A 9,391-nucleotide genomic window follows, 5' to 3' on the forward strand; every position below is an offset into this window, starting at 1 on the left:
GGCCATGAGCTCGTCCACCATGGTGACTGGTAGCCGTCCAAGTGGAACATGGACATTAGTCCAAGCAGAATTTGGGATGGCTTCTGGGCAACTGCAGGTTAGAAAGTTCAACATCTGATAGGAATTCAGTGCAGAGAAATGTAGTTTAGAAATTCATCTTCTGTTCTCCCTACCCCCCAAAGTTTTTCTGCTAAAGCTTGAAGCAAATGGGCTAAGAAGTGTTATAAGAAATTGTTTTGGTTCCGTATATACATTCCATATGAGAAGATGCATCATGTTGAAAAGCTTGGTTCGGTGTGTGGCCTAGAGTAGCATGAGACTCTAATGTTCTCTGAACATATTCAGAGTTTAACTAATTCAGTGCAAGTTTTGCTTATGAAAACTGATATTTTCCGCATGTACTAATCCATTTCAACTGTGGGTGTGTTTAAAAAAGAATTCAACATGTACTGAAAAATGCCTTCAAAAAACGAAGAGTAAATAACATCAGTGAGTTCTAGTACCTAAATTACAAAAGTTCACTGACAAAAAAAATCAGTAAAATATAGTGCTTCAACTAGAAGATCACTCATGCTATTTGCTTCATAGTTTCTCTGTTTTTTCAACTTTTACTTTAATCTTTTCATTTGTAAATTCTGCATCTTTTTTTGTTTACTAATTATAGGCATGATACTTGTACTGGGACTAGAGTACAAGTGTTACTTCCAGGCAAGTTCAAGATAAAACCCGAAGAAAATTCTTTGTCCATGTGGCAAATAACTTGTTGCTGCACTTCAAAATTTAGTTTGCCTGTAAGCATAGCAACGAGGTGGCATCCTCGCTGCATGCCTCTGCCGAGGAGGATGTAGCAGCGGGGTTGAACTCCCCATTCGTATCTCCTCTCTCTTATCTCTCACCAACAAAAATTGATTGCTAATTTGATTTCATGTAATGAACTATGATTTTCCATTGATGCAGAGAAGGTGATTGATTGTTCATATGCCCAATGAGAACTGGCATTTTTTCTTAAGGTTTGATGTTACACTATGGCTAAAGTGTTTTAGTTGTTACAAGTTGAAAACTCCACAACAACTTGTGAATGCAAGTTTCAATTTTGGTTGGGATAGTGGTGTGGGTAGACTTGTATTTCCCGTGATTGTAGAAGCATCTAGGGAAGTAACACAGTATTTATGTGAATTGTTGTCCGTTCCATGTGCATGCTCGATAAGTTCAAATTTTAATTTGAGATTTTTGACAAGATATAATAATAGGATTGCATTGTATAGATACATAAGTTCAGTACAGAGATGGTGATTCAGTTCGTCTTTTGTATGCACAAGTTCATCTTTTGTACGCTTTTCAGTTCATCTACTTCTGATGGTGAGTCTGATTTCCTCTGTGTTTCCATCTTCATATAATAGAAACAAGTGCTTGTGGTTATGCTTCAGAATGAGCACCGTACTTTCACTTGGTTAACATAAACAGGATGCATCGTGGATGTGCTCATCATAAAACAGGATGAAGTTTATGCTGCGTACACCTTTGCCTCTCCGTTGTTTCACTCTCAAAAACACGTGTATGTGCGGCTATTTATTGCTTCTTGCTACTACTATTTTTGTAAATGATTTTGTGTGTGCACTCCAGGAGTGTTTTTGTTTCTGTGGGTCAGCTGCTCAACAATCTTGTACCGCCCAGTACATGTATTACTATTGGGAAGGTTCAAAAATTAGAATTCCACAAGTTCAACATGGTGTATGACACGAAGGAGATCATCGAGAGGGCGTGCCGCGGCGTCATGGGCTACATCAAGCACGCACTCACCCTCTTCGCCAGTTTCACCATTGTCCTCGTTGTGTCCTCATCATCGGGGTAAGCACCCTAGCCACCTTGGCTGACTACTCATCCTCCACCCACGGTTGCTAAAATTCGATTCATTTCTTTTGCACTATATGCCAGCTTCCTCTAGGTAAGTCCAACACATGTTTGGTGTAGCGTTTCTGTCTTGGTAGGTGGTGTTGAGAAGGGCCTGCCCGATTGTGATTGAGCAAGAGTAACTGAACTAAAATTTTCTACCGTTTCTGCACTTTTTAATGTTTGAACTACTGTTTCCATCAAAATGTTTGATCTAGTCTCATCGGTTGTATGTTCAAACATGAAGTCTCAGATAAGTTCGGGAAAAAGCTCAAACAAAATAAAAAACCCATGAAAATTTAAATGGTAAAAGTGGAAGTCGCAAAACGCGAGAAGTCCAAAACATTGTAGCAAAAAAATTGAGTTAAAAAAACACAAAACATTTTCTTTTCAAAAAATAGCATTCAGTTCAATGATAATGATATAATCCATGCAAGTTCGAGGACTATGAAAACCGTAAACCATTGAAAAGTTGCAAGGAAAAGCCATACCAAAAAAAAGTGAAGTCTAGTACTTTTTTCGGAACCATTCAAAATTACTTTATGAAAAAAATACCTCATCTGTACAAACACACACATAGATTAGTACGAGTGCCGCCGCGAGCGCCGCCGTTGTTGCCCGCGCCCCAAATGTTGTAGCTTAGACGACTTCAGAATGTTTATCGTGTGTGCTCTACCGTCGTGTGCTAGTCCAAGAATTACTATCATCACATAAGTCCATGTATTACTACAATGGGAGTTCAAAAGAAAACCCTATAACACGCGCCATGCCCCGGCACCATGCTTGGGACGCGAAAAAAGCTCAAACAGAAAGAAAACCCTATATGAAAATTCAAATGGTAAATGTTTAGGTCGTAAAATGAGAGAAGTCCAAAACACCATTGCAAATAAATATTTTATTTTTGAAAAAAATGAAATTCAGTTCAACTACATAAATCATGCAAGTTCGGGGACAATGATACCATAGATCGTTGGAAAGTTACGAGGAAAATCTTACGGAAAAAACAGTGTAAAGTCTAGTCTATGAAAACCGCTCAGTACAAACCCAAAAATTGGAGATCAGTTCGAGTCCAATATTTTTAGAATAATTTAAAATTAATATATGATAAATAGGAGTACTATAGAAGAAGAGAGAGGGAAATCAACTGCAACAAACAAGCACCCCTTCATGGATTACAAATATCCAACATAGTGCCATTTCGTGATAACATCATAAGCCTGCTAGAAGAAACCTTCAAAGACAAAATGAATTGGCATCTAGAAAACTAATGTGCAAGATGAAAGGAACATGATTTATACAGTGCTAAATAGTACACCCCTCTTCACTCATCCATGTATTTACAAGCGTGTGGTCGAAAATAAGCACGAGATGGCACAATAGTTCCTAATTTTTCCTACCCTAATCAAAAGAATTTAGGCCTAACTATAGCTAAGCTGGTACTCCATTATTGATCCCAATCAAGAGAGACTGAAGATCGAGCAGTAGTAACTCACATAATCTCATCAAGAGTCAAAAAGAGAATTGAAAAGAAGTTTAACTCATGATCAAACGGTTGTTCGTACGTCTGTAGTATCCCGTCCCGTATGCATCTTTGGTTTTGCTCAGAGTCAGAGACTCAGAGCCAGAGCGCGCCGGCGTCCTTGAGTATGGGCACGAGCTCGCCAGAGATGTGCACGACCATGAGCCGATCGAGTCCGCCGAGGTTCCTCCCACCGACGAACACCGCCAGCAGCGCGACGACGGCCTCGCCTCCAGCGTTCCCGGCCACCGCTGCAGCGAGCTCGGCCTCGTCGGCGACCTCGTGCATGGCGGGGTTCACCCCGAGCCCCTGCAACAGCCGCTTCACCACGTGGCTGAGGTAGCACCCGCGCCTCCCCACCACTAGCACCAGGCTCTCTGCCACCGCCCTCCTCACCACCTCCCCGCCGTCGCCCCTCGCCACCGTGTCGGTGAGCCGCGAGCCCACCCTCCTGGCCGGCCGCACCCTCGGCCTCGGCCTACTCGGACTGCTGCAGGCACGCCGGTAGCCGGCCGGCGCTGTAGGGGATCGCTTGGTACATCTCGATCGGCCGAGCGACATACGACATGATCGAGCTCTTCTCTTTTCCGCTCGGTTCGCCGTTGCTGCGCCAAGTCCCCTGCCGCCATGGACGCGTGCTTCTCTGCTTCCCCCGCGTTCTCTCATGCTCCCGTCGCCGCCTGCGTGTGGACTTGTACGGCCACTCTACCGCATGTGCGCAAGGGCCGCAATGCAAGAGGTGCCCTGCTCCTTCCGCTTCTCGCCCACGCCATGGCGTGCGCGCTCCTGTAGAGAAAAATAGCTCAGAGTTCAATGAGATGAAAATCATCAGTACAACCGTCTGAAACCATCAGTTCAAGTAGGGTAACAGAATAATATTCTGTTACGCGTAACAGAATAGCCTAGATATATATATATATAGGTGGGGGGAGGGGAGGCAGCCCTAGGGGTGGCTCACCCATAGGGAGCCAGGCTGCAGGCCTGCTTGAGGGCCCAGGAGGCTAACCAAGTACCTCACGATAGGAAGGAGCCTGGAGAAAGAGATAAGAGTCTCTGGGTCATCTTGGTCTCCAAGTCTATGATGCGGCGGCCTGGATCAAACAGCCCATATAAGGGGAGGTAGGGGCTCTCATTTCCATCTATTCTCAGATAGACTCAGCTCTCGGTAGAACTACACACAATCCCTTATAATCCCTCACACGAGGTATACCCATAATGAATAACAATGACAAGCATGTTTTAGGGTATTATTCCTCACTAGAGGCCCAAACCTGGGTAAAACCACTGCGTGACCTCTGATTTAAGACTTCTAACCACACGCTAGTAACCCCACAGAGGGTACTGACGGTTTTCCGCAACGTTAGTTGGCGCGTCAGGCACCAGATGTTGGGGAACATTGCAGAAAACAAAAATTTTCCTACGGTTTCACCAAGATCCACATATGAGTTCATCTAGCAACGAGTGATCGGATGCATCTACATACCTTGTAGATCGCAAGCGGAAGCGTTCAAAGAACGGGGATGAGGGAGTCGTACTCGACGTGATCCAAATCACCGGAGATCCTAGCGCCGAACGGACGGCACCTCCGCGTTCAACACACGTACGGTCAGTGTGACGTCTCCTCCTTCTTGATCCAGCAAGGGGGAAGGAGAGGTTGAGGAAGATGGCTCCAGCAGCAGCACGACGGCGTGGTGGTGGTGGAGAAGCAGTACTCCGACAGGGCTTCGCCGAGCTCTACGGAGGAGGAGGTGTTGGAGGGGAGAGGGAGGCGCCAGGGGCATGGGTGCGGCTGACCTCCCTCCCCCCTCTATATATAGGGTCCCCAAGGGGGGGGGGCGCCGACCCTGGAGATCCAATCTCCCAAGGGGGCGGCGGCCAAGGGGGGTGGAGTGCCCCCCAAGGCAAGTGGGGCGCCGCCACCCTAGGGTTCCCAACCCTAGGCGCAGGGGGAAGGCCCAAGGGGGGCATACCAGCCCACTAGGGGCTGGTTCCCCTCCCACTTCAGCCCATGGGGCCCTCCGGGATAGGTGGCCCCACCCGGTGGACCCCCGGGACCCTTCCGGTGGTCCCGGTACAATACCGGTGACCCCGAAACTTGTCCCGATGGCCGAAATAGCACTTCCTATATATAATTATTTACCTCCGGACCATTCCGGAACTCCTCGTGATGTCCGGGATCTCATCCGGGACTCCGGACAACCTTCGGGTTACTGCATATTGATAGCCCTACAACCCTAGCGTCACCGAACCTTAAGTGTGTAGACCCTACGGGTTCAGGAGACATGTAGACATGACCGAGATGGCTCTCCGGTCAATAACCAACAGCGGGATCTGGATACCCATGTTGGCTCCCACATGCTCCTCGATGATCTCATCGGATGAACCACGATGTCGAGGATTCAAGCAACCCTGTATACAATTCCCTTTGTCAATTGGTACGTTACTTGCCCGAGATTCGATCGTCGGTATCCCAATACCTCGTTCAATCTCGTTACCAGCAAGTCACTTTACTCGTACCGTAATGCATGATCCCGTGACCAGACACTTGGTCACTTTGAGCTCATTGTGATGATGCATTACCGAGTGGGCCCAGAGATACCTCTCCGTCATACGGAGTGACAAATCCCAGTCTTGATCCATGTCAACCCAACAGACACTTTCGGAGATACCCGTAGTATACCTTTATAGTCACCCAGTTACGTTGTGACGTTTGGTACACCCAAAGCACTCCTACGGTATCCGGGAGTTACACGATCTCATGGTCTAAGGAAAAGATACTTGACATTGGAAAAACTCTAGCAAACGAACAATATGATCTTGTGCTATGTTTAGGATTGGGTCTTGTCCATCACATCATTCTCCTAATGATGTGATCTCGTTATCAATGACATCCAATGTCCATAGTCAGGAAACCATGACTATCTGTTGATCAACGAGCTAGTCAACTAGAGGCTTACTAGGGACATGTTGGTGTCTATGTATTCACACATGTATTACGATTTCCGGATAACACAATTATAGCATGAATAAAAGACAATTATCATGAACAAGGAAATATAATAATAATCCTTTTATTATTGCCTCTAGGGCATATTTCCAACAGTCTCCCACTTGCACTAGAGTCAATAATCTAGTTACATTGTGATGAATCGAACACCCATGGAATTCTGGTGTTGATCATGTTTTGCTCTAGGGAGAGGTTTAGTCAACGGATCTGCTACATTCAGGTCCATATGTACTTTACAAATATCTATGTCTCCATCTTGAACATTTTCACGAATGGAGTTGAAGCGACGCTTGATGTGCCTGGTCTTCTTGTGAAACCTGGGCTCCTTGGCAAGTGCAATAGCTCCAGTGTTGTCACAGAAGAGTTTGATTGGCCCCAACGCATTGGGTATGACTCCTAGGTCGGTGATGAACTCCTTCACCCAAATTTCTTCATGCGCTGCCTCCGAGGCTGCCATGTACTCCGCTTCACATGTAGATCCCGCCACGACGCTCTGCTTGCAACTGCACCAGCTTAATATACACGTATCCGGTTTGTGACTTAGAGTCATCCAGATCTGTGTCGAAGCTAGCGTCGACGTAACCCTTTACGACGAGCTCTTCGTCACCTCCATAAACGAGAAACATTTCCTTAGTCCTTTTGAGGTACTTCAGGATATTCTTGACCGATGTCCAGTGTTCCTTGCCGGGATTACTTTGGTACCTACCTACCAAACTTACGGCAAGGTTTACATCAGGTCTGGTACACAGCATGGCATACATAATAGAACCTATGGCTGAGCCATAGGGGATGATACTCATCTCTTCTATATCTTCTGCCGTGGTCGGACATTGAGCTGAGCTCAATTTCACACCTTGCAACACAGGCAAGAACCCCTTCTTAGACTGATCCATATTGAACTTCTTCAATATCTTATCAAGGTATGTGCTTTGTGAAAGACCTATGAGGCGTCTTGATCTATCTCTATAGATCTTGATGCCTAATATATATGCAGCTTCTTCAAGGTCCTTCATTGAAAAACTCTTATTCAAGTAGGCCTTAATGCTGTCCAAGAGTTCTATATCATTTTCCATCAAAAGTATGTCATCTACATATAATATGAGAAATGCTACAGAGCTCCCACTCACTTTCTTGTAAACGCAGGCTTCTTCATAAGTCTGCTTAAACCCAAACGCTTTGATCATCTCATCAAAGCGAATGTTCCAACTCCGAGATGCTTGCACCAGCCCATAAATCGAGCGTTGGAGCTTGCACACCTTGTCAGCATTCTTAGGATCGACAAAACCTTCCGGCTGCATCATATACAATTCTTCCTTAAGGAAACCATTAAGGAATGCCATTTTGATGTCCATTTGCCATATCTCATAATCATAGAATGCGGCAATTGCTAACATGATTCGGACGGACTTTAGCTTCGCTACCGGTGAGAAAGTCTCATTGTAGTAAACCCCTTGAACTTGTCGATAACCCTTAGCGACAAGCCGAGCTTTATAGATGGTCACATTACCATCCGCGTCTGTCTTCTTCTTAAAGATCCATTTATTTTCTATGGCTCGCCGCTCAACGGGCAAGTCAGTCAAAGTCCATACTTCGTTTTCATACATGGATCCTATCTCGGATTTCATGGCTTCTAGCCATTTGTCGAAATCCGGGCCCGCCATCGCTTCTTCATAGTTCGAAGGTTCACCGTTGTCTAACAACATGATTTCCAAGACAGGGTTGCCGTACCACTCTGGTGTGGAACGTGTCCTTGTGGACCTACGAAGTTCAGTAGCAACTTGATCTGAAGTTTCATGATCATCATCATTAATTTCCTCTCTAGTCGGTGCAGGCACCTCATGAAAATTTTCTTGAGTTGCGCCATTTTCCGTTCAAGAGGTAATACTTCATCAAGTTCTACTTTTCTCCCACTTACTTCTTTCGAGAGAAACTCCTTCTCTAGAAAGGATCCATTCTTGGCAACAAAGATCTTGCCTTCAGATCTGAGGTAGAAGGTATACCCAATAGTTTCCTTAGGGTATCCTATGAAGATGCATTTTTCCGACTTGGGTTCGAGCTTTTCAGGTTGAAGTTTCTTGACATAAGCATTGCATCCCCAAACTTTTAGAAACGATAGCTTAGGTTTCTTCCCAAACCATAATTCATACGGTGTCGTCTCAACGGATTTCGACGGAGCCCTATTTAAAGTGAATGCGGCAGTCTCTAAAGCATAGCCCCAAAATGATAGCGGTAAATCGGTAAGAGACATCATAGATCGCACCATATATAATAGAGTGCGATTACGACGTTCGGACACACCATTACGCTGAGGTGTTCCAGGCGGCGTCAGTTGTGAAACTATTCCACATTTTCTTAAGTGTGTGCCAAATTCGTGACTCAAGTATTCTCCTCCACGATATGATCGCAAGAACTTGATTTTCCTGTCACGTTGATTCTCAACCTCACTCTGAAATTCCTTGAACTTTTCAAAGGTCTCAGACTTGTGTTTCATTAAATAGACATACCCATATCTACTCAAGTCATCAGTGAGGGTGAGAACATAACGATAGCCACCGCGAGCCTCAACACTCATTGGACCGCACACATCAGTATGTATGATTTCCAATAAGTTGGTTGCTCGCTCCATTGTTCTTGAGAACGGAGTCTTGGTCATTTTACCCATGAGGCATGGTTCGCACGTGTCAAATGATTCGTAATCAAGAGACTCTAAAAGTCCATCCGTATGGAGCTTCTTCATGCGTTTGACACCTATGTGACCAAGGCGGCAGTGCCACAAGTATGTGGGACTATCATTATCGATCTTACATCTTTTGGTATTCACACTATGAATATGTGTAGCATTACGCTCGAGATTCATTAAGAATAAACCATTCACCATCGGAACATGACCATAAAACATATCTCTCATATAAATAGAACAACCATTATTCTCAGATTTAAATGAGTAGCCATCTCATATTAAACGAGATCTTGAT

The 9,391-nt window shown here is 45.0% G+C and overlaps 1 pseudogene; it reads right to left on the bottom strand.

Moving 5' to 3' along the window:
* Window positions 1-3,505: 3,505 nt before the first annotated feature.
* Window positions 3,506-3,950, bottom strand: LOC125548175 (annotated as a pseudogene).
* Between the last annotated feature and the right edge of the window lie 5,441 nt (window positions 3,951-9,391).

Source organism: Triticum urartu, chromosome 3, assembly GCF_003073215.2.
Source record: "Triticum urartu cultivar G1812 chromosome 3, Tu2.1, whole genome shotgun sequence".
NCBI classification, from domain to species: Eukaryota; Viridiplantae; Streptophyta; class Magnoliopsida; order Poales; family Poaceae; genus Triticum; species Triticum urartu.